Source organism: Prorops nasuta, unplaced genomic scaffold (genome assembly GCF_024137725.1).
Source record: "Prorops nasuta isolate Cenicafe-Biocafe unplaced genomic scaffold, Cenicafe_Pnas_1.2 PNAS00002, whole genome shotgun sequence".
NCBI classification, from domain to species: Eukaryota; Metazoa; Arthropoda; class Insecta; order Hymenoptera; family Bethylidae; genus Prorops; species Prorops nasuta.
In genome coordinates, this window is record NW_027116799.1 from 1,907,722 (window position 1) to 1,934,072 (window position 26,351).

General features: G+C 39.7%; 1 protein-coding gene across 1 annotated transcript in view; it reads right to left on the reverse strand.

Moving 5' to 3' along the window:
• Positions 1-26,351, reverse strand: part of LOC136778821 (CD151 antigen-like) — an 80,790-nt gene that overhangs the window by 53,303 nt on the left and 1,136 nt on the right. The window lies entirely within an intron of this gene.

Below are 26,351 nucleotides of genomic sequence, written 5' to 3' on the forward strand. Positions count from 1 at the left end.
ACCTACTTGTTTCCCGAGAGAGAAAAATTCAACAATAAATCGACTCTTGTTCGCATAAAAAATTGATAAAAAAGTTGAAGAAAAAAAGTGAGCAATAATGAACATTTTGTTGGATATATTACAGATTTATAAGAATTCTCCGTTCAATTGTAAAATTCATTTGTCCTACTGTTTGAGCAAAACTGCGCCTTCGTTCTCTCCAAAAGTTAAAAATGAAAGAAAGGATGGACTTTTGTCGAAATAGAGTCGTTGATAAAAAGAAAACTCTTCGGTGTATAGTCTCTCTCGCGACATGGGAGAGCAAGGGTAAAGACGCGGAGCGGAGCGGCGAGAGTTGATAAAAACTTGAGAAAAAGTTGACAAGAGTCTGCTCTGCTCTGCTCCTCCTGACGCCCCGGGCTGTCGTCGTGAAATAAAATTAATTCAAGTAAGACACTGTATTAAATTCTAGCGTGTGTTTCGTCGCCAACTTTCATTATGACTTTATCCTCTGAAATTAGCTTAATAACATGCTCGAGCCTTGGGGCGTAGACTCTGGAGAGTTCCAACAGCGCTGCATATAATTATCTACTTGGCTTTGTTAATGAAATGTGCGTAACTGATTGAAAGTCCTGCTTTGCTAGCCATCAGGTATAATGGGTCTCCACGGGATCCTTAAATCCCTCGCAAACCTTAGGCCGACTCGATCTCTTTCACGGTAAACAGGTCCCACGGAGTCGAAGCTTCGACAACAAAAGAGGCCAGACTCTGCAGTCTCAAAGAGATGAGAGACGAGACATGACAGCTATATGAATAAAAATGATATTTTGCAACTTTTCAGAGGGGACGTACGAGTTGTTAATTCATTGATCGATGAAAGAAAGCCGAACGCGCGAGACGAGCTAGACTTTGAGATACCCTTCGTATACGTCGTATAACTGAAGAAGCATGATACACATCATTAATGCGAATAGGTCGCATACACACACACATATATATAAATATATATATATATATAGCTGTGCCCGAGGGAGCTGCTCGGTCAAGCTGAATTTCCAGCAAGATTTTCAGTAAGAAAGGTAAAAGGTGGATGCACGATGGTACGGAGGGGGATGTACCTACAGTGTGCGCGATATAAAGGACAATGTAGTCTAGCTGGCAACGAAAGGAAACTCGATCGATAATTTAATCCCCATCGAGCATCAGGAGTCTAGAGAAAAAAATTGGCTGGATATACTAGCTGTTTGGGACGAGGGTTGAAAATCGAAAGGAAGAAGAAGGATGCTTGGATCGAGGGTCCTCGACTTAAAGGAGATTAGGCGGATCGGAAAATTAACGCTGAGAAAGAATCACTACTGAAGTTTCGTGTCTCTCGTCTTTGGTGGAAAAGCCATTTCCTGGATAGAGCTACCTATATATACCTACTCCTGGCGGCGATAAACAGCGATTAATGCGAGTCGTTCAGGGCGACGCTCGCTTCAGAGCGTGGCCTTGTGAAAAGTTTGCTATAATCGTGGCTCGAAAATAGGGAAGGGAAAGAGGAGGGGGGGGGGGGGGGGGGGGATGGACGAGGCAGTTGGAAGATAGTTGTAAAAGCGCTGAAAAGAGGAAGAACCGAGCTGGAATTTGAGCTTAATCGAAAATTTCGTCGTCCCTATTGAATGAGAAAGTTGGGGAATTCGAGGAAAGTCAAACGGAAGAATTTGTCGAGTGGGCTGCGAGGAAGGATCAATTCGCGCTTCGAAGGAAAAATTAAGGTTAGGTACGTATTCGTGGGGGGAGAGAAGGTTTAGAAATAAGGATGAAGCTGAGTGCGGGAAGGAAGATATACATATATATATATATATATATATATATATAATTACGCGAGATTGGATAGAGAAATGCTGGAATAATGCTTATTAGCAGCTGACCAGGCGCGTAGCTCGCAAATGAGATTTATGCTTGTTGCATTTTAAACGATAATAAGCCATTGCACGCTGGCCTACTGCTAAAATACTCAACTTTAACTTTAACGCTTGAAAAGAAAATTCTCTTCGTGTGTATATACGTAAAGAAGTCTGGCAAAGCACGCTGTAAAAATTGTGCAAGCTCGAGAGAAACTTTCCAACTTCCAGGCGCTCTTCTTGAATCTTTCAGAAGCTCTCGTGTATGCTCGCTATCTTTATTATACTATATACATACTGCTTTTAATTATTTCTCTAATTAACCCAAAACATTATTTTTCTCGCGTTTTTGCCCTGCTTTTATTTTATATACCAAGTGTCATGCGTGTTGCCTTGTAATAATTTAATTTGATCTCTTAAAAACGCTGAGATTATCTAGGAGCTTTGTGGCAGATTATTTTTCGTTGAAATAAAATTGTGAGTGAGTGCATGCAGTGTTGGGTTGGGTATCGAGGCTCTTCGTTTCGAGTACTTTAAAATGGGAGCGATGGTATGGACGACCCCCTTGGGTCAGCTAAGTCTCGATGCATCCGGTACATCGTTTGCAATTCTGTTTTGTAATATTAAACCTCTTCGAGGGATTTGATCGTTCTTTTACGAGTATTTGCCGAAAGATGTGCAGATACATTTGTTTAAAAAACATACGAAAAAAGCTATGAATACTATTTAGGATATATTAATTCCATGTTACCAAGAAATACTGTAATGTCTTTATTTGTATATAAATAAATAAAAAAAATGCCCTATCATTGAACAAGATATAATTAAGTCGATGGTTTTTCCGTGTCGTGTCGATTTTCTCAGAACGTTCCAGAAAAAGTCTACGTAAAGTAAAATAGAAATGTCGTATTCCCTCTCTCCGAGAATAAAGACGTGCGTTAGTGTGGCTCCATTAAAATATTCCAAAAAATTAGAAGGTTTTTGGGAAGAAAAGAGAAAGAAATAGTTTCCGTATGATCGATATAGGATGCAAGTTGGTTTCTCCATCCACTCGATTTATTCGAGTGGACGTTGTAAGTCACGCTGTCTTTATCCGGTGTTTTCTTCCTTTTGCAATTCCGTTCTCACAGTCGTCCCACTCTCGTGTCAAGCCCACGTGACGCCCGAGGAGAAAATAAATCGTTCAGGGACGACCGTAAAAGCACATCGGACATCTCGATCGCGAAAGTTGAGTGATTTTTACGGGACGTTCGTTTTTGAGAAGAATTTTTTAGGCCTCCTCTTCTTCGGAGTGTGTCGAGCAACAATTTTCTTCGTCTCTGCGCCGTCTAATTGGAAAAAAGAGTTGCTTGATTTACTAGAATTGTTGAAAAAGTCATGCGATCCATGAGAGCTGTGAATGGTGGTAACGATTTGCTTGGAGTTACGAAGGAATGAAAAGTCAACCTTTTTGCTCGAAAAACGAAGCATTTACTCGCTTCTCGGTACACGTTCGCGGAGCGGTAAAGACCACTGACCCACTTCCTGCTCACTAAATTTTTCCTTTGAGCTTCCCAATGGAGCAAACACAGTGACGATCCACTAATATTCATCGTGTTTTAGAATGGTGTGAGTGCAAAAACTCCCATCTTCCTCGATAAAAATTCATTCGGTTTGTTATCTCGATTGGGCTATTGAACAGGAACTAACGCCGGGCCGTTTCAAAGGATCGCTCGCGCGACATCAAGCCTCCCCCTCACCTATCACCTTTTTTTTCAGGATAAAAAGAAATAATAATAATAATTTGCCATAGCATAAAAACGCTTGGAAATGGCCGATAAATGCGTGGCTTCGCGTAAACTATCAGCTTGTGTGTAACGTAAAAATGTAATATTCCATTTCCTTATGAAAGTAGACAAGCTTATGCAAATAGCTGAAAACCCTTGATATTCCTTAGCTTATTTCGCGAGGAATAGGAGGGAGGGAGGGGAAAAAATACGGATGGAGCTTAAGCCACCGGATTCTAAAAGGGGCAATAAAAAGTATGAGATGGACGCGGAGTGATAAAAGGAACTCTTGGCGTAACAGAGCTTTTCTCTGAAGAGCATGCTAAACTCCACCGGCCTATTTCTACGTAGCGAAATATCTCTGCACCGGGTATAGCGTGTACTCTGCTCGACAACGGATGAAAAGAGAGATAATGGACAGTGAGCTAGAGAACGAGAAGAAACATTATAAAAATGATTTATTGACTCGCCAAGTTAAGCCAAGCCAAGCCAGTCAAGTCAAGCCTTTTTTACCAAAGATAATTATTCATCGTTCAACGCGTCCAACTCTGATACTGCGTCCAAAGACTCGCGAGATTATTCCAGTCCAAACGATTCTTCAAATTAATCGATAAAAAGTACCTACTACTATGTATTATTATATTATAAAACATACCGGACGATAATTCAGTTTCTTATTACACTCGTGCAAGAATCATTTTCTTTCTCGTTCAGTCATTCATCCTGCTTCTTCTTTAAGTTTTAAAGTGGAAGACTCGTTGCTTCCTTCTTTACCAATCTAGCTAGCATCGGACTGAGAAAAAGTCTCGTAAACATCAGCTTGATACAAATTACTATAGCACTATATGGCCGACTTATGACGCCCCAGAGCTCCGACGTAAAAATTCATTCATCTGCGCATCAGCTCTGAAAAGTATCAATTTTTTGCTCAGGACCTCTTTCAATGAAAATAAAGAGGAGCTTCGAAAATGTTCCATGTAAAAAATTGATATATATATATATATATATATATATATATATATATTTATAGTTAACGAGATAACAATTTCTTCCTCGCTCGTGTCTATATACGATTATTTTCTCTGAAAGCGTCTTACCCTAATGTATCTACACTTCCTTTCTGGGTCATTAGAAGAATCATTTCGTAGTTATTACGAGTTATGTTGCTACACCAACACCGCTTCCGACACATTTCTCACTCTACAAATTTCGAATCTCGTTAAGACGTACGTATACCTAGAGAAATACAGTAAATCGCGCGCGTGATATAACAGTTTTCAAAGTACATATATATAGTTGCATAAATATATACTACATATTTATTCAAAGCAAAGTTTGTAAGATGAGTGAAATTTCGTAAATTTATGTCTGAGAAAATTTAAAGCTGATGTACACATAAGTGTATGTAGTAAAGTGAAGGAACGACAAAATTAGAGCGTGTGATTTGGTATATTTCCGGTTGACATTTTGGAATGTCGCGAGTTGCAAGGAGGTCGAATTGGGATTGTATGTACAGAGAGCGAGTGAATTAAGGTGCGTGTATCCAAGTGTGCAAAAATATATTCGCGGGGTTAGCTGATTAATAGTCGACCATATAGTCTATCGTGCTAATTGCGCCGATTCTCCCAGGGGTATAGGTGAGCCTAATAGGTCCCGATTTTCTGTCGAAGAAACGAAGCGAGCGAAGAGACTGCTAATAAAGTTTTCATCGTTCCACACCGGCTGCACGAAAATGCAGTTGGCCCATTTCTCGATGAGAATAGACACTCCACGTTCAAATAGACGCCTCTTGTACAGACTATGGCTGAGATCGGGGAAATATTTAATAAAAGAAACCATCGGAGAGTTGGAAGAAATCGTAGAGAAAATGCAGGAGAAATTCTCCAATTGTTCTCGACATAAAACTAAATCTATTAATCTTACTTATACCTATATATATATATATATATATATATATATATATATATATGTAGGCATTTTGGTACGTGTGTGCAGCACTGTCTCATCAAAACTCGAAGCAACTCACTTATGCAGCTATCTAATTAAAGCACAGTGCTAGCTACTTCTTCCCTAACGACGACCATGCACCTTTTCATATAGCCGGAAACTCTCTTTTCTTCTATCTCTTTCGCTCTTATTTTCAGGCCCGTAATACAATTTCTGAACATGTTGAGGACGCGTTGCTCGCTTTTTCCATTTTTTTAATATTGAGAAAAAGCCATTCTTATATTTTTGGCAGTGATCAGTGGCACGTGAAAGTGTTTCATTGCTAACCGAAGAGGCGTAGAGGACTGAAAAAGTATGAAATTCAGTTATCGTTTTTTAGAGTGAAATTAACGAGCGACTAATCCAATTGAAAAGCGAGCTTTGGTGGAAAAAGGACTATTAAATTGTGTAATGAATGAATCGACGCGACCGAAGAGCCGTGTACTTTCGTGACAATAATGCACGATTAAAATAAGCGCAGATATACATATAGTAGTGCAGGTTGAACATGCAAGTGGGTAAACTTCGCTCAAAACACGCGGAACTCGATCGTTTCTTGACCTTCCGAACGAAATGGAGCACCAGTGAAAATACCTGCATGTATGTTTACGTTGAATAATAAATCAGCTTTGCTATACATGGATGAATGCCCTATACATATCACAGAGGCACCAAGTTTTCATTAAAACTTGACAAAAATCAACGGAAAGGTGACAAATAAAAATTTGCTATAAAGTTATTTAGAATAATTAAATATTTGCTAAAGTTTTAATGAAATATATAACAGGAAAGAGAAAATTTGTTAGAACGCGTAAATTGTATGCTGTTTGTTGAGTGGATAGCAGCGTGGTCATTTAGGGGGAAAAAAAATAACCGGTGTGTGGTGTATTGTGTGCAGTGATTATCCAAAATGATTGGAAAACTTAATTAATGGTCCAGTGGGGCTAGTCGATGTTCGATTGTCGATGGTATCAAATAAACATGAAACGAGATGAATCAATGAAACGTGCGCGCGTAGTATATTTATATGCTTTACGGGATTTCTCGGTGGTCCTTCGTTTGATGGTTCTCCAATTATGCATGGATTCGGTAGATTTGCGCCATTACCAAACGCATAATGAGAAAACAACGGGAGCCACGATCCATGTAGAATCCCTGAAGAGGATAGCAAATCCAGCCATCGAATACATGCAGTGTCAATTTACTCGATCGATTTTCTCATTGAAAATTATTCGATACATTTCTTCCCGTGCACGCTTTCTTCCCACAATCATTTTCTCCACTCGACTCTAACGCTCGGATGCTAATCGATTGCAAACGTATAGCTATCGATCTAGCAAACTACTTCGGTCCTCATAAATCAGAGAGAGAGAGAGAGAAAGAGAGAGAGAGAGAGAGAGAGAGAGAGAGGACAGACCCCACCGATATCGTTACGCGAATATTTATACTCTTCGTTAAAGTACTGAGAATATATTCAGGCAAGTCTGACGAATTTTTAAAGCTGCTAGGATATCCCTCCGAAACGCATTGTTACGCGACCATCCCAAAAGAAACTTTTATGGAGTGCGTCCAATTTTTCTGCGGAATACAATACCAGTGATGTGTATCGCGCCGAGTTACATTTTTGCAATTTCAAACCAATGTTTTTCTTGCCTCTGCAGGTTCAATGGAAAAGCCAACGCACGCGTCATTGATCAATGGTCGGGTCCATTATACCCTCCCCCCTCCCTTACCTTCCTTCTAATCTAAAAAAGAAAAAAAAACAATCTTCCTCGTCCACACAATAGCGTAACTTTTCAGAATTTCAGAAAAAAAACTCGAGATCGTACTTGATATATCGCCTTACGTCATCGCAATTGTTTTTAGTCAATTAGCTGACCTCCTCCCTCCCTCGCATTCGGAAATGGCAAACTTTGAGTAGTTGAGAAACAATTATGTCGAGAGTATATAATTTAACGACGTGTTAATAGGATCGAGTTACATTGTTCCTAATCTGGTGTAAAAATCAAGCAATTCAATTCCAGATATAGATACGAATATATATAGAGGTCTAGAATCTGTGGAGTTTCACGCGACAGTGCACTGGTGTATGTACGTGCAGGATCGATTATTACGCGAGCATTTGGAGAATTAATGGACAATCCCAAGTGTACTGTCTCTGGTATATAATATCACTGCACCTAATTTGGCTGATCGATTCTAGGAGATAAGCATATTCACTTTCGGGATTAAAATGGAAAAGTTTGGCCAGTTGAGAAACGATTATGTTGAGAGTGTATAATTTAACAATGTATCAATATATAGGGTGGAGTTACACCGTGTTCCTAATCTGCAGTAAAAATCAAGCAATTCAATTTCAGATATAGATATGGAGGTCTGATCTTATGGGATTTCACGCGATGGTGCACCGGTGTGGGTCGATTATTACGCAAGGATTTCGAGAATTAATGGAGAATCCCAAGTGTGCTGCCTTTGGTGATATCACTGCACCTAATTTGGGTGACCGATGGTTGGAGATAAGGATATTAGAGGAGAATCCATTCCATTCCGCAGTACTAGTAGGGAGATTTCAGCAGGGGTTTGCGGCAAGTTGGCCCGAGGGCGCAATTCACTTACCACCAGGGGCCAAGGGCCAGGGGGCGGCCAACGCGCGACGGTTCAATGCCACCAGGAAGCGGAGATTCTATTAAGGGACGCCAGGACATCTTGCTCGTTGCATCCTGGATATTCTTAAGGTTCAGCGTTAGAAGAGCTGCTGTGCGCAAAGAGCAACGAACCTCGTCCACCAACCGAGCCAAAGATACTTTCAACCGATTCCATCCGCAATGCAGCTACTTCTATATATCCACTTTGTACCACGGCCTCTCTTAAAAGCAACATCAGCCGGCACAAAACTACCGGATGTCCCTCGCCCCCTCCAAGCACCACCGATAAAATAAAGCTTAAATTATTCAAAAGTGCGCGCGCTACACAGATCCCCCCTCCGGAGGTGCGGTATACACACTTGCTTGCGACGCGATTCTCTAGAGAATAAGGATCGCGGTGCTTTGCTATATAGCTGCTTGCCTTACAACAGCTGAAGAAATCAAAGAAATGATCTCAACACGGTCTTCGGTTTATTTAATCAGAGCTTCTTCCGCATTCTCTCAATGTGCGTTATTCTTGAAAACTTCATAATGAGGGAGTAAAGCTTCAATTGTGTCTATTTAATATATATAGTAAAGATATCTCTCTCTCGAGAGAGAGAGAGAGAGAGAGATACGCGAATTAATTACGGAATGATTCTTCGGGGAAAAAGGATCGGCAAGGTTGGTCTGTGCAAGGTCTTCTATTTGTCCTTAAGAAAATTAGAGCTTGCGCAGTATTGTAATTTACGGTGACAAATCGATAACATAATAATAAAGCTTAAATTATTCAAAAGTACATTTTCGGGATGTTGGGAGGATTCTTTGGAGAAAGGATTGGTATAATCTCTGGATCTAGAGGAAGAAGCTAGTAGGAGATTGTGTCGTACGGTTCACGATTTATTTGCCCTTAAGAAAATTAGAGCTTGCGCAGTTTCGTAATGAATGTTGACAAGTTGATAACCAAATAAAGCTTAATTTATTCAAAAGTACGTACACTATCAAGATCTTGGGACGGTTTTGCGAAAGAGGGATTGGTAATCTGGTCCCGAAAAAAATTATCGTTTCACGGTTCACCATTTATTTGCCCTTGAAAAAAATTAAAGCTTGCGCAATGTCGTAATGAGCGTTGACAATAGTCGATCGATAACCAAATAAAGCTGAAATGATTGAAACGTATTTGGGACGATTCTCCGGAGAAAGGATTTTTATATAATCTGTGGACACTGCGCGGAAGGAAATCAAAGAAATTGCGTCACATCCACAATCTATTCGCCCTTAAGAGAATTAGAGCTTGCGCGCTGCAGTGTCGTAATGGACATTGACAAGTCGAATTTATGAATGCAGTGGAGATTTATGGCGTCGGGGGTTGACAAGCGCAGCATTAACTGCAACGAGTCAATTGCATCAATCGGAGTGACTTTGTCGGATGGTCGAACGAGATCAGCCATCACGGCCCTTTTATTGAATAAGTGCAAAGGCCACGCAGCAGCACACAACTGACACAACCTCGAGTGGGACTGTGTTGGATTTGATTTTTTCCGAGTCAACTACGCATTTGCGATAGAAAATCTGCAGCTGCGAACAACGAAACGTCTCCTTCCCAGAGAAAACACAAATCTCGCGTTCACTGACAAAGGTCAAAGTCCAAAGTGCGCGCGCGTTGACTACATATAGCGATTAAGCAAATTGCAGCGGATCATCTCTTCGCCGTATGGTAGCATATTATACACATGTTCCGCGAAGAAAGAGTGACCTTGGCTCGGTGAATCGAAATGGATCTTTGCCTATAATTAGGTCGTGGTCAAATCCGATTAGACCCGAACAGGCTGACGTTTTTTCCATGACTAAGCGCGCTCGTCGAGTTTTCAAACAGAGTACTCGTAATTAGCTCGTTGAATCTAGTCTAGAAGCAGCTTGGTGACATATAGACGAGCACAGATCGAACATACTTTATTACTTTGCTATTACCGTCGTACACCTCATTGAAAATATTATACTATTCCGTCTTCGTTCATGTTTCTCAAATACAAACAGTTCTGGCCCATTGGAAGAGTAAATATAATAATTATAAGTAAAGAGACTGATGACGTAACGAAGCAGTCATTTGCGATGGTAAGTAGCTATTGGAGGGTCTGTGCAAATATTTTCTCCGAGGAGGATTATGGTGATTCAAGCCGATAGTAACTCTCTTACAGCGATGTAATAAAAAAAAGTCAGAGTGTGCAGGGGGAAAAGGGGGTGGGGGAGGTAAGGGTCATTGAACCCTAATCCCAATGACGATCGGGTCTCGGAGATATTTAGCGACGAACATTCGACCCATCTATCCTTTTATATTTTTGAAAAATTCGCGCTTATCCGATTAGACCTTCATTGAGAAATGCAGCCGTGGTGCTCATCTAGGATGGTAGGTACGGTTCGAAGTAGGCAGAAAGGCCAATTGGAAGTCACGAAGAGGAACGGTGACTAATAATACATCGTGAGTCACGACGCTAACCTCGGTATTACCTGAAATATCAGAGATCCTCCCCCTCCACCCCCCCCCTCTCTCTCTCTCTCTCTCTCTCTCTCTCTTACTCTTTCCTCGCAATTTTTCATCCTTCCATCCCTCAAACCGCTCCGACGAAACACGCGGAAATTCGTATAAGAATCCAAGATATCCTCCGCAGGAGAGAATCTTTCTCAGCTGCTGGGAAAATTTCAGCGAAGAAACTCGTAAATTATTCTGCGAGAGTTCGATATTGCTTGGATATTGTTTTTCAACATTCGATCGTCCTTCATCCCGGGAAGCTCTCCTTCATTTTCGACCGTCGGTCGGGTCCTTTTACGTGAAATCTTATCGCTCAACTCCTGAAAGAGGGACTCGTAAAATTTCCAAGGAACCCTGTATTATAGCCAGTGTATCAAAGGTCCCTTTTTGATATATATATATATATATATATACTATATTTATAGTATATATAACAGATCCCCTTTGTTCTGTTCATTGCTCGCCGCGCGCGTCGCGATCGACGTCTCGCTCAGCTCCTTTTCGAGTCTCTTTTCAGCTGCAGAAATTGTAAAAGATGGCCGGTGATTTGTCATATTTGCCAACGCGTAGGCGGAAGTTGAACTTATCGTTTGGTGAATCGCAGCAACGATCGAGGATCGATAGCTCCCAATAACCACGCTTCTTCCATACACCAGTAAACCGGCCCCCAGCATATATATATATATAGGTATATCCCACTACTTCGCGACTGTTGAATGATGAGCTTGCATCTCGTTGAATGCACCTCGTCTAGCTCTTCCTTCGCTCCTGAGCGCCAAGATAAACAATGAAAAATATAAATTACCCAACATTAACGCGATAGTAAGCCAGCGAAGGACCGAAATAAAACTCCCTGGTTAAAATTCTACTTCTTCTTTTATATAAGGAAAACTTTACAAATTTAACGAGGATTAAATTTCATTGAAAGTTTGGAAGTAACCGAGGAGAAATTTGGAGAAAAAAGTGCAGCGGAGAGCCGGAAGTCACTCGACGCACCGGTCCCAATGAACTCTCGCGCAGGTATCTTGCGAAAAGATCATTAAGGCAAATAAAAGCAGGAGTGATGTAATAAATCAGAAGGATGAAAACAAAAGTCGACAGTGGGTAATAAGGTTTTGTTTCCTCTTATAAGAAAACTTTATATAATATTCCATGGAATAAGAATAATCAACTTTCGTTTATGTAAAGTTTAGGAAAATTGCAGTTGAAATGAAAAGCGATTAAACGACGATGATAAGTCCCAATGCAGTTTCGTCGAGTATAATATAGGTACGAGTCATGGAAGGATCATTAAGGCAGATAATAGCTGGACCAGACTATTATTAGGAGCAAGCCTATAACCGATAGATCCCTGGCTACTCGGCTACGTGGCAATTAGCGACCGGAGAGTCCGGCCATTACGGCATTAACAGGAGAAACAACCAGCCACCAACCATGCAACCACTCTCATGCTCTTCCCAAGAAACTGCGTAAATTCTTCCCCCAATATATATGTACGATATATAATATAAAGTTTTACGTTTGACCTAAAGGGGCCGGAAGCATGCAGGGCATAGAGGGGCTACAGCCTCTAGAATCATCTCACGTAAGACACGAAATTGCAATAAGCACGAGATCGTGCACGATTTCTGATGCTTCGGAGGATTTTCCGGCTGGTGCGCGTGACATTAATTAACCGTCTGCTACAAATGCCTGTACTAAGTGCATATACATGTCGAGAGTCCGCCGTATAGTAACGCGTCTATTCTAAGTATGCAAATAAGGACTTTCAGGTCGAAGGAAACATTTCAAGCTGTGGAGAGAAGCTAGATCGAGAGTCATGGCTATACCGCGTACGACGCGTTAGACAAAAATGATATAATAACGCCACCCTCTTGTCAAATCAATTTTTTTACCAAAATCTTTAACTTCTCGGGCCATCCAAAAAACTCGACTGACGCAAACGATTTTTCTTTCTTCAAATATTCTCGATTTTTCATTCATCATTAGCTATCTGCTTATAAACAATTGTCAGTGCTGTGCATGTTTCTATCCCAGAGTGCGTGTGGGATATTTCTGGAAATAAAAATTCCTGTAGGATAGTTTATTTATTAATAAAAAATCCCACCCACCCGAGAATTTTTAGCACGTCAAAAGAATTCCTGGGATACGTGCTACGTTGAAGAAGAGAGCGCAGTTTTCTCGCGTAGTTGCATCTTTCACGTGGCGTTGCGTAACAAAGCGTAGCGTGTCTTTGCAGAGTAGAAACGAGTGCACGATCTTAATCAAGGCGTGGAATGGTAAACGGACCTAATTAGGCTTCAGGCTTCAACGTATGCAGCCTGCTTAACGAAGCCAGCGGCCGGATCACGTTTACATCCACTTGGATTATTCATCTATATAGAGTGCTTTCCAGTAATAAATTCGATCTGGCATTACCGTTAATTAAGCTCGGGAACAGGAGCATCCAGATTGCCAATGTCGTTGCTCATTTTTTCGCCACGATCGCTAAAATTATCCTCGAGTCGATCAAGAGTCGTTATAAATTATATTATTCATTACTACATCTATATTTATATAAATAGCCAACTTATATATAGGTATATAGGTACTCTACAATGTTAACGTTCGGTGAAATTTCACGCTTCGAATTCGTTCGCTTTGTTCGGCTCTGAATGGGGAATTGAGCGATGACCTTGAACAGATTTGCCACAGTCCGTGTCGAGCCCGAAGCGTGCCGCGGTAAGGTAAGGTTTCGGTGTGCGAATCACAGCCGTAACCTCATACTCCCTCCTTGGTGCTCTTATAATAATCATAATAATAATAGGCTTTCGACAGGAGATTAACTCACAGAGCGGAACGCCATGACCAACCGGATAAAAATCGAAGCCTCGTGCGTGCTCCCGACTCCTTAACAAGGCACTTTCACGCGGAAGCCACCGGCTTGTTAAATGATTAAGGACAAACTTGGTCATCCGGTACAAGCTCGTTAATTAAAAACCAGGTCTCACCTGTCATTGCTTAATACTCGTTAAACAATATATTCCTGATTTTATCTATTTTCCGATAAGGCACAGTGGTAGCAGCGTAACATATATTCCATTCATGCGATTGTTAATTCACTATATTCAATTTCACATCGTATTATTCCTCGCGTTTAATGTGTACGATTTAACTGATGCATGGAGATGTTAATTCGCACACGCACACTTTTTTTAATTGCATTCTAGATTTCGCTTAGAAATGTATATCTATATATATATGTATATATAGTGCTATATCAATAATCAATTTTCTAAATTCCTACAAAATGGTACAAATATCGTAGGATTCAACTGATATAATATACGAGACCATAATTACTCTGTATTGAATTTCACTGGAGATTCGGGTAAAAATAGCATTGCCCGTCTGATTGCGTTGCAGAGCCCTCAAGGGGCGACTTTCAAGTGACAGTTGGCGAGGAACGGTCTGAGAAACAGGTTGCACTACGAAAAGAAACGAAAACGGTGGGTGGCGACAAGAAGAAGCCTCAAGAATGAAAGGGAATCTCTCTTTCGCGCGAGGACCGAGAGAATCTTCGAGTTTCGTTCTTCACTCCATAAACAGAGAGACTCGAGTTCTCACCCAAATGAGATATAAGCTGCACAATCGGTGAAACTCTGCAAGCTTAATTAATTTATAAAATATTCCTTTCGAGATATATATAAAACCCGAGGCAATTATAATTATCATGAAGGAAAAGCTGTCATATTAATTATAGGCCATTATAAGCTCATATCTGTCTACTGAGATAGTATCAATAATTCTTTACCAATTCTACTAAATCGATGAGTAGTTTGTTTCTCATTCGTTATATAATATATGATAACTTTACTATATGAGTTTTATGATTGGCAAAGTAGAATAATTAATTTATCAGGAGGGGGAGGGGGTCCTATAGCTTACGTACACTCAATTGTAATGCTTTCTCATTGGACAATTAATTAGGTATAAGTATAGCCAGGAATTAATCATCCGACGTATTATAACGAGGAAGTAAGATGCAATCGGTATGTTGCGAGTGTAATTAAGATTATTTCCAGAATTAAATCGTTTAATTTATGTATACGATTTCCTCGAGCAAAGCACCTAGCTGGTTCGATTGTGACAATAAATTCGATGGAGCTTCGTTGTTTGGTTTTTCTCGAAGGCAAAATATTTCTGGTAATAAATCTGGTTGAAGGAATAGGAACGGTCGAAACAGAAGGCGGAGCATACACATAACGTGTTTAGTATAATCGTGCATCATTTAAAGATTCTCACGACAGAAACACAAATCGAAAGATGTCCATCATTGCTACCCCGAAAGACTGATGTTACTTCGATGAAAGAACGGTATGTATAAGCGAGAGAGGCCGCAGGATTCGATCCCACGGGTCCTGGACAATCGGTGTATACTGGTATTAGTACATATGTTGAATTTTACCAGTACATTATATGTCTCATCTGATACTTCCAATCACGACTGTATGCACTTTCTACGTGCCCCCCGATTGTGCTTGAAGGGGTTTTTTAACACAAATACCAATAAAATAATTAAATTAAAATTTAGCTAATTTAATAAGACAAAAAAATAGTTAATTTATTAGCATTCGATTGAACCTTGGAAGAATTATAGAAAATACAGCTGATTTGCCAGTTGGGTATAATAGAGTAACTACAAGAAATTCTACAAAGGGGTAGAAAGTTTCGAGTGAAGGCTCGATATCTCAAACTCCATGGGATGGGTAAGAAAGGAATTCCCTAAAGATTTAAGAAGCGTAACAGGTGATACCCGAAATTCGTGCATCAAAATGAAAGCGTTTTGAAGAACGACCCAAGAGCCAGATAATTCCCCCATCCTCGTTCATGTTGAATTACAACGATTACTGTAATTCCCGTAATTTTCTCTCACTTGCAATTTGCATTTCATCTTTGCTGCAAGTGATAAGATTGTACATGTATATGTACACCATTACACAATTAACTCTCTTCAATCTACAATAAGATGAATAATTGCCACTCGCAATTCAGCCAATTATAATTTTCAACAGAGATTTGGAAAATTTATGGGAGACAAACGTTTATTTGTTTTTTGATAAGATACGTACGAAGAATGCATGGATGGCATACTTTCTCGGGCAATTTTTAGGGCACTCTTTAATTGAATTAATCGCTTGGTTGTGCATCGTAATAAGAATATTTTTGGCAGAAACTTGAAGAGTTTTTGACGTAAGGTAAATTAGGGAGGGGAGAAGATTCTGCACCTGTGCAGTGCAAAACTCGAGTCGATATCCCTGAAGCATCTACCTGGGGATTATGGGACCTGCCCAGGCACGTAATGCCCCGTCCTTCCAGAAAATCTCAGCAGGTTTTATTTCCCGAACGGAGCCGGGAGAGAGAGCACCAGAAATACCTAGGACCCCTTCACGATTCCCGTTCAAGGATCACCTTGGACCTCTTGTTGTTCGAGATTCTACAGTCCATCTTGCTAAGTTGACGCGCGCGCGGCAGTAAAAACGAGTCACGCCCGTAAAGCCATGCACACGGATTACTTTTGATTTATTCAAACGCATTCTTCCGAATAAGCACTTGAAGTAGTTTTTTTTTCACCCAAAAAAGACCACCCAATAATCTATCAAACTAATTCAACCCTTCGAATATTTTCCCATCAATGTCGAACCAATGATTCTACAGTAGTTCCATTCATCTATTAATCTTTCCAGTAGAATTGATCACGAGAATTTATTCAGTTTACCAAAAATAAATCCTTTTTAAGGGATTCTCCCCTGGTCGAATCCTGGAATTTATCGCTCCGCATTATACCAAATTCCAATTGAATCTCCAAAAATCAATAGTAATATATCGATGTTTCTCACAATTCAGTGTAAATTTTCAAAACCATGGAATATTTCAAGCAGCAAATTAATAATCAAAAATACTGGATACATGAAAGGTAATTATATATGTATAATAAAAACTGCGAGTTAAATCCGTAATAATATTTGCATCTCTAATCTTCTTATTAGGTCTCGAAAGCTTTATTCATTGAAATATTTGTAAAACTTTAATTCTCCCAGGCTCTTCTCCACTGCACTTATTGTTTCAGTATGAAAAATGTGCTGTTTGAGTTTTCAATAAAAATTTGTAATTTCATTTACGGCGGCGGTGATTGGTTCGGGAAAGTGATGGGATATTTTCGTAAATGAAAAATGTGAACAAGAACCGTTAGAATCCCAGGTAATATAGATGGGTTGGCTATTTTTTCGTCTGGTCTTTTATTTACGATTTTGCACGGCTAGATGCAATTCGTAATCGGCCACGCAGGCTCCGCACGCGAAGCTTCGTTTCGTTTTCAATTATTACGTCTACCAACCCATACACTCTGTATTTGATCGATTGTTACTTAAAAAAAAAAAAGAGCACACGAACGATCCACGAATACAAGCAAGATTAATTTTTCGGCAACGCAATTGTACATACATATATATGCAGCAGCTACGAGTCATTTAAAAGCTCGCGCGGCGTTTAATAATAGCTTTTTAAAAGACAATTTTTTCTCAAACGTTAACATCGGTGGGAAGCAATAAATTTCGTATCTTTTATAAATACCTAGAGAACCAATATGGAGCGGCCATCCTTCAAATGCTAAATCCATTTGAACAAGCGGGCCACGCCGCAGCAGCTAGCGCGCGTTTGAAAAATTACCCAATTTTTCCGAGTATAATTTTAATGAATTAAATAATTCATCCGCCATTGAGATGAAATTCAATGACTATTAAGATCGAGTGCCAGAATCGATGGCCGGCCTGACGTTTGAGACGACTAATCTCTTTCCTCGGATCTATACAATAGCTATTTAAAACAAAGACTTTTAAAGTGACAAGAACTCTCGCTTAAAAAGGTACCGGCCCTACGTCGTAAAAATTTAAACCCTTCGCTTTGGAAAGTCCCCAGCTCCATTAAATTTCCAAATAAGGAGAAAAAAATCGATGGCGTATTTTTCAAGTCTTAATACACGCCTATTAAAAAATTAGTGAAAAAACTAGAGTGTAATTGTCACCTACGCAGGGAATCAACGCGCTATTTGTTAATTTGACGCGGAAAACTGCCTTGTGCTAAAAACCAACGGTGTTTTTTATCACCATATCGTGCGAATTGCATTGCGCGAAAGTGCGTTTTATTGCAAAATCGTTGGACTCTAACTTTTTATGCACGCGCCGCCAACTTCCGAACCCGTCAAGTTCAAGCTTTCGTTAAATATATTCCAACATTGAACGTGTAGTATAAAATTAATGATTATCATCATGCATATCGTTTGAATTTGTAATAAAATCCAGGTGTAAATAAATTGTGGATTCATCAATTTCACGATACAGCCATGTTTATAAAGTGGCTAATTTTCGATTGAATCTGCAGAACCGCGGAGACATTGTAGAAAGCAGCAATTTTCCGGTCTATCGAGTGATATGTCAATGAGCGAATATCGGGGCAAATGGGGTAAAGTATAGCTCCTTTTACTCGACCGAGTGTCCAGGATTAAAGGCAGTCATTAAATTTTTATTGTTAAATGGCCGTGGTGGTGGGTGGATATATGCATATATATATATATATATATGAAGGGTGCTGGGTGTGGGTTGCGGATCAGTAAAGGGCAAAACGAACGCGGCCATAAAACTGGACTTTGATGCATTCCCCGTGTGAAAGCGTCTTCTCAGATTTGAATTACGGCCCCTAACGAAGCGCATTTAGCAGGGCGAGAGACGCGCGACCAGAGCTCTGCAGCTCTTGTTTTCTCCAGCCGTTCAGAATCCTCGTCACCACAAGGTGTACCGAAACTCGCATCGATGCATGTTGAAATTCCAACAAAGGAATGTTTTAGCATCTCGCGCATGCAAATAATATTCCTTCCATATAAGTTAGAAACCGTATATAGAGAAATTATTTTTTCCCCAAATTATTTCCTTTTCGAATAAAATCGATCAGTCGTAAATTCCATATATATATATTTGGAACACCCTGTACAAGAAGCCACTTTAGCAACCGACTTTTATGTTTAGGACCGGCACTGTAAAAATTATCTGCCTCTTTTTACCCGCCGGGAGACCCAAATTACAATCTCACGCGTAAATTTCGAGCGGCGCGAAAAAAATGATAATGCCAAAGTGGCCACCGGCCACGTTTTATGAGAGCAAATTTATTGGCAGCTCGACTTATTTATTCAAATTGCAGTTGTAACGTGTGAAAAAGTTTTCAAACACAGCTTTCATCTTTCCAATATGATAGATCAGCTTGTAAAAAAGAGATCCGTTTCCAAATTCTATAATCGATTTTCACTCCGACATTACAATAAAAATTTCAAAGTAAACCAGATGTAACATGAATTTATTCGACTTACAGTGAAGTGTAACGGTGAACGCTTACTTTGAAAACTGGTATATTTTTTTGTTTTTTTTTTTGTTTCAACAGTTAACTTGTATCTAAAAACGAGTAATTTATTGCATTAGAGTCTCGTGAGATTCTGTGTGTGTTTCAGAGAATTAAAAGAAAAATATTTCACTATATAAAATAGAAAATTTTTACATAAAAATAGTGACAAGTATATTGCGTTTTACACCTATAATTAGATAGAGGATGGTAATTAAAGTGTGAATTGACGATGAAAAATAAAAACGAAGGGATTTTATGGTGCATGGTATATATAACGAAGGCTGTGCTAGTCGGTGTGTTTCTGTCGCGATATACTTGCAAACAATGCGTTGATTAATGTATCGCCAACAGGTCGAGATATCAGAGGATCAGAGAGAAGCCTGAAACTGAATTGAATGGCAGATGTGTTTCGCATCCACGGATTTACGTGAACGTATCAATTAGGAGTCGGCACAACGCAACACAACAGAAGCGCGCACGGCACGTTTGGCTTCACAGTCCGATACGGTCCGGCCCGATTGCGCAGGCACAAAGCTCTCGTCCCGTTTCCAAATGTAAACGATGCGTGCATGGCTCGGTATCGACGTTGCGCGAACCCGCCTTTATATGTAGAAACGTGGCACGCGCCTACGCACGTGCGATCGCTACTTGGGAGGCCTCGCTGCTCGCCGCTCGCTGCTCGCTGATTGCACCCACCCAAATCACGCTGTGTTTCAAGCAAACCGTAGTGCGTTCATCAACCAAATTCAAAATACATTCATTAAAATCACCACCAGACAGGAGCTATTATCATTAATATTATTATTCTTATTATTTCATCGAAACAATATATATATATATATACATATACCTGTATATATTAGTTAATAGAATTTTCCAACGAGCAATTGTATAGCAACGTTTAAAATTAAATTAATTTCTTTAACGAATAGAGAATTTCCATTGAAGAAAATTTACCTTCCTTCGAGTTTGACAGATGAGTTTGGGGAGGAGCTCGAGTGATGCTTTCTCGGAAGATTCACGCGTGCTTCGTCGAGAAATTCAATGGTAATTTCTTGGCGAATGGACGATTATAATGTCTCGAGTGTTACATTACATCTTATTTCGAAATGAAAAGGAAACGGTGGTAAAGACGATTTTCTTGTAAACGTGATGCGAGGCTGACATGCACATATACATAGCAAATTAGCAAGGTGCGAATGGTGGTGGGGAGGATGAGTTAAAGGCTGCAGTCCTCCCACTAGGCAGAAAGCACGTGCCTCTGCCCTCTGCCTATGTAGCAATCCACGCTTTCTCATATATATATATATATATATATATATATATATATATTACCAAGTCGGAAAGAGAGAAAAAGAGGTTGAGAGAGACGAGAGATTGAATAATTCAACGAAATTATTTATGAAGCCCCGTGAAGCGTTTGGCAGTTTGCGCCGAGCAAGCATAAGCTCGACAAATTACTAGAGAACCAACCGACGAAATTTTAATAATATCCTGCTTTTACTCCTGCCAAACTATTATAGCAATATTTATAATATATATTTCTCCAACGGTCCTGTATACCTACAGAAGATTTCATATTATTTAACCATAGTACTCAACATTACCATATATATTCCGTTTAATTTCATATATACATATATGTATATCAACGAGCTAGATTATTGAAGAAAGAAATGATATTCATATAATTATATAATAATGACAGTTGCTATAAACTGAATAAGCATCAATTGAAAATCAAGTAATTTTAAGATTTTATGAAATTTGTTAATAATATTATATATACCTTATAGTATAAGTTATTACTAGTGCTGTAGTCGAATAATAACATATATAGTTTTATATGTATATTTGCGTTTTTCTATCAAGTCACGAAAGGGATTAACGATACTGTTAAAAAATCCTTTTGGCACCTTTACTATCTCCTATTTCCTCTCGTCAATAAAGCCCGCAGAATTTTAAAAATAGTCTCTCAAAGAAAATGCGAAAGATGCAACGTGGTGCACGTTTCGTTTTTACTAGCGATAAACGTTGCGCCGTATACACTCTTATAGGCTAAAAGTGCGCTCCTGGTCGATCAGTTCGGTTTTACAGCTTCTAAATAATAGTTTGGGAAATGTTATAGTTGGAACAGTTTGGATGATCAATTGCGCGTGGATGCGCGCGCAGACTCCTCGCTCCCGACTGTAATTGGTTAGAGCGAAACGCGGAGGGGGAAAGGGAAACGATTTGTGAAACTGTACTCGCAAAGAGTTTCTTCTATTTTTACGGCCTGTGGGAGCATCGTTTCTCAACGTCGGCATCGTTCGAAGCCCGAAAGGACCAGCCTGCACCAACTATTCGATCGCTTTAGTGTGTAGCGTACCCGAACTCCGAGTTTCGACGGACGCGCGACGAGCTGGCCGAAAAGTCCCGTACAAAGAAATTTCTCCGTGCGTGGGTGTTGCCACCAGAGCCACACGTTCGTCGAATTATCCGGAGAAAGCTGGAAGCGAGAAGCGCGAACGCGAAAAAGAAAAAATTATTTCTCCTTGCATGAAAAATTTTACAAGTCCCCCTTTATCGCTTACCCTGCATAAAATTGCGTGTAAAAGATATGCCGAAGCATTCGGCTGCAGCTTACGGCTTCCACTGCTGGGAATAGTAAAAGGTTTTCACAAAAGATAGTGCGTGAAATAATAAAACGTATCTTCAAACAAGAGTTATCACTCTGACACATAGCACACCGCGATAAAACACGCTCGGAATACATTATTGCAGGAGAAACTAGTAAGCGAAATATGGTTTTCAAATAACAATTTCTTTCTACTATTGCACGATAATAACGACTTATCTAGCTTCTCCCTCCACCAAATCGTTTCTTCCTCGAGAAAAATCACACAAACACTCGACCTCTCGTCCCGTGACTCTACACTCAAAGTGTAAAATCAGACCAATTAACGTATATGTGCAGGTATATAGCTATAGTTATTCTCTCTTGACGTGGAAAGAAAAATAACGTAAATAGTCTGCAGGAATGCAGCTGATAGGAATAATTGCTGCACGGGGAAAGATTTGCCTGGAAGGGCGATCGATTGACTTTCCTGACGCCTAAAAATGGTCCGGAATTAATGGTAAGCGTTTGTGTATGCCGGAGAGTAAATCTGGTCGGTTCGCTGCTCTCGCTCTCGAAAAGGAGTCTTTTAATTGGCGTTGTGGGGGTCTTGTTCGGGGGGTGAAAGGGTGCGTTTGCCTGAGGGAGGGAGGGAGGGAGAGAGAGAGAGAGAGAGAGAGAGATGCTCGTTTGTGGCGCAAATTTGCATCGAGGTAGAAAGAACACGATTGCCTTTTAAGGCGCGCGGGCGGCGCGGTGATTCGTCGATCGGCGACGTTTAAAGGAACTCCCCCCTCGCATATACCGTTCGATAATGGCTTATTAACGTAATTAACGCACTGACTCCATTCCACATCCAACGCCATCATTTCTTTCGTTCCTTTTATCGGTCAAATATCATTCTTTTTTTTTATTTTTTTTTCTTCATTATAGTATATCTCTAACATCATATGCATATATATATATATATACGAAGATGTCAATAAATAGTTTTGCAAACTTTTCCGCGTGTAAAAGAAATCCTAAAATATCACAGATCGATATTAACATAATTATCGTGCTTAATTACCTTCGAATCCATTATATTAATTTCGATCGCTATATTCTTATCGGTCCTCTCAAATCTCGTCTTTCTTTTTTATTATCATTTCATCTGGAGATAAAAAATTTCTATTTTGTCTCTTTACTATATAAATCGATGGATATAAAGACGTCACACCGAACTGTTCACCAGACTTTAATCGATATGACAGATAAGCAAGAGCTAACCTTTTTAATCAGCAAGTTCACTTATTTCGTATATTTATCGCACAATAGGATTAATGAGGTTTTACCGATACATACGTTACTACGACAACTCTAATCTGACCTAGATATTTCGAAATACCATACATCAAAGCTACCGACCAAACTATTTCCTAGGGCTCTGATAAGTTATATATTGAATTAAAGAATGCGGAGGAAAACCGCTGGCGCCAACGAATATTAAACCGTTTAGTAATATATTAACAATAAAAATATTCAGAACAGAGGCTGCAATAACATCTAGTCCACTGAGCCAGCAGGCTTAATTTCCGATAGAAATAAAAATGAAAACGATCGCTCAACGTGGATATAAAAACTACAGCGCGAGAAGGGATCTGGGTGCGATAAAGAATTTTAGTGGAATTTATTAACGAAGAAAATATACGAACATCCAGCTCGCTCCGATTTATATAGTAGACGGCAGAGAGTCCATATCAAAGTGGGTGCGCGTAATAAAAATTAAAATGTACATAATTAGAGAAAAAAATGAGAGCAAAATTCTCTCGCTCGACTGTAATTTATTCGGCATAATTGTGCCAAGTGATTTCTCCTTGTATCTCTCAACTTGGATTTCAGCTTTCGTGATCCGTCTCCTCTACCGTTTCATACGATAAAGTTGCACAATCGGTTTAGAGCCGATATATACGCCGCGCGATCCAACTGGACAAAATCCGCTGTCCATCGAATTTTCCTCGCTGCAAACTTTTACACTTACGAGCCTTTCAGTCACTCTGCTTCCGTATGACCGAAAAGCTCGCAAAAAAAAATATACTGAAAAAAAGTTGCAAACTCCAATTGACGTCACAATAATCAACCTGCGATATTTGTTGTAAAAATCTCACAAAACCTGGATAATAATGTATAATAATAATAAGGAGACAAGGTACAACGATTTTATAACAATAAGTTTCTTCTATATTTTTAACCATGGTTATCAGAAAAGCTGTTCATGGCATTATTTACGGAGACTTTAAGACAGAAAATTGTTTCTCGACCAACCTTATATTCGCACGATGAACGTTGCTCGTCTATTATTTCGTACTTTTTTTCTATTTAGGCTCACCTGTGTGTAAACATGTTGCAATTTAAAACGCAATAAACGAAGGGTTTGATATATATATATATATATATTTTTTTTTTGTGAAAATAATCGAAATAGCATTATTTCCGGTTTTTTATCACCTAACATTGTTTCCGGTCTTATTGTGCAGGATACAAGAGACCCGAGGTTTCTAATTGATTGAAAATTTTCCAGAAAAGTAAAGCGATTTACTGCCGGTGAAAACTCGTTCTTTGGTATATGTGGTTTTTTATTTTTAAATCATGCATAATGTTTCGTATACGTTTCGCACACTCGGTCGATGAAGATTTCAGTCTCGCATCGAGCGTATTTTAAGTTATTCATTACTGGAGCGTGCATGCGTAATTGGTAGCAATTTAAATGAGTAAAATTAGCATATTGAGAAAATAGTGACACAGTGAGGCAGGCACTGCGCTGGCGACCTATAAAAGAATCTTTCGAGTCTAATCGATTGGATCGTCCCGTGTCCCGTCCATATCAGATTAGTCAGCCATTTCCTCCACATTAAATTGCAAGATTACGTCTCACTCATTGGCATTCGCAGCTTCAAAGACGCCAATCGCACAAGCGCCGACTTCTCCTAGCATATAAATCCGATCATAAATCGTTATCGCAGACCCTTACGATAACTAATCCATGAATTACAAATAGACGAGAACGTTATATATGTATAGCTTCTCCAGAAATTATTTGAATGCGCGTAGAAACTATCGCTAGAGTCAAAAGTATATATATATATATATATAAGTCTTTCTTTCTTTCCTTACTTCTTAAAAATATAGACAAAAATTCATCTTTATTATTGGTTTAGTTATATATATTATATATACTGCAGTTGAAGCTAATAGTTGATATAAATTGGACGATCCATTTTCCACATTAGAAATGAAACATATATATACGCGAGGCACACATTTGGATGTTATTTTACATGCAACAATCCATGTGCCTTACAAGGGCGCGCGTGCGGGGTCAAAGGTCGGTCCCTTGATTATCTATTTTTTCGAATTTTTGTATTTGCGCGAATAAGACGGTAGAGGTGGTGGGGCTGAGAATATGGGTCAATTCGCGATACGATCCCTGGTCGCTTGACACGTACGTCCCGGCAGTGAAAAATATTCTAGCACTCTCATTATTACCGGTGTATCTTTCCAAACAGGGAGCAAAGAGTACACAAGTTGCAAAAATGCATGCAAAGAAATGAAGTGCGCGCAGCTTGACTCTCGCGATTGATGAAGAGAGTCCTTTTATTCGCACAAAAGAGTCAAATCTTTGTACACAACAAGAAAATTCATTCCGTATTCCTTAAAAGCGAGCAACGTAGAAACCGCGCAAATTAAACTGCCTCGTGTGCATTCGTTTCTCCAATCCAGTAAATTCGTTCATCTATAGCAAGAGTCCATTTGTTCAGTGAGTTTGTCGAATCGAAAAGGGACTCAAATCTTTATATGCATTTTAAAGGAGAAAAATGTATGCTGCATTCGTTAAAAGAGCAACTTGCATAGAAATCGTATAAATTGAAATTTTTAGAAAAACATGGGTCCCCATTCTAACCAATAAATTCGGTAATTCGTTTGTTTATTCGGCTGAGATACGACGACAGGTGTGTATCTTTGGATGTTGGAGCTCTCTGCAAGGAGCATTAGTGATTCTTGAAATAAAAACCGAGGAAAGCTATAAAGTTGAGGATAGATAGGGATTATATGAATATTTGTGAAGGTTGGGGAAAAGTGGTCGCGCGCCCATCGGGTCCCGGCAGAAAGAGAGAAGCGGGGGAGGGGGGGGGGGGGAGAAAAGAAAAAGAAACGAATGAGAAGCGAAGAAAATTTGCTCATGGCCATATTCGCGTTTCTGGTAGAGCGGCCAATGTGTGCGGAGCGGCCGTGCGCGAGATAACGTTGATAACGAAACACTAGACAGGCGAAACGAGCACACTTGCATAGGGGGACCCATGAGTGTACCTGAAGCAAGTAAATTTCAGCTTGTTCTGACCGCTGTTGGCGCCACCGCAAAATCACCCGATTGTTTATTTCTCTCTCTCACACACACACACACACACATCCATGCAGAATCTACCCAACAACCCACCCTCCCTTACAACCCAATGCACTAGCTTGTAAACTTCGCGTCAACAGCAGTCACACACAATACAACAATGCAATTTCATC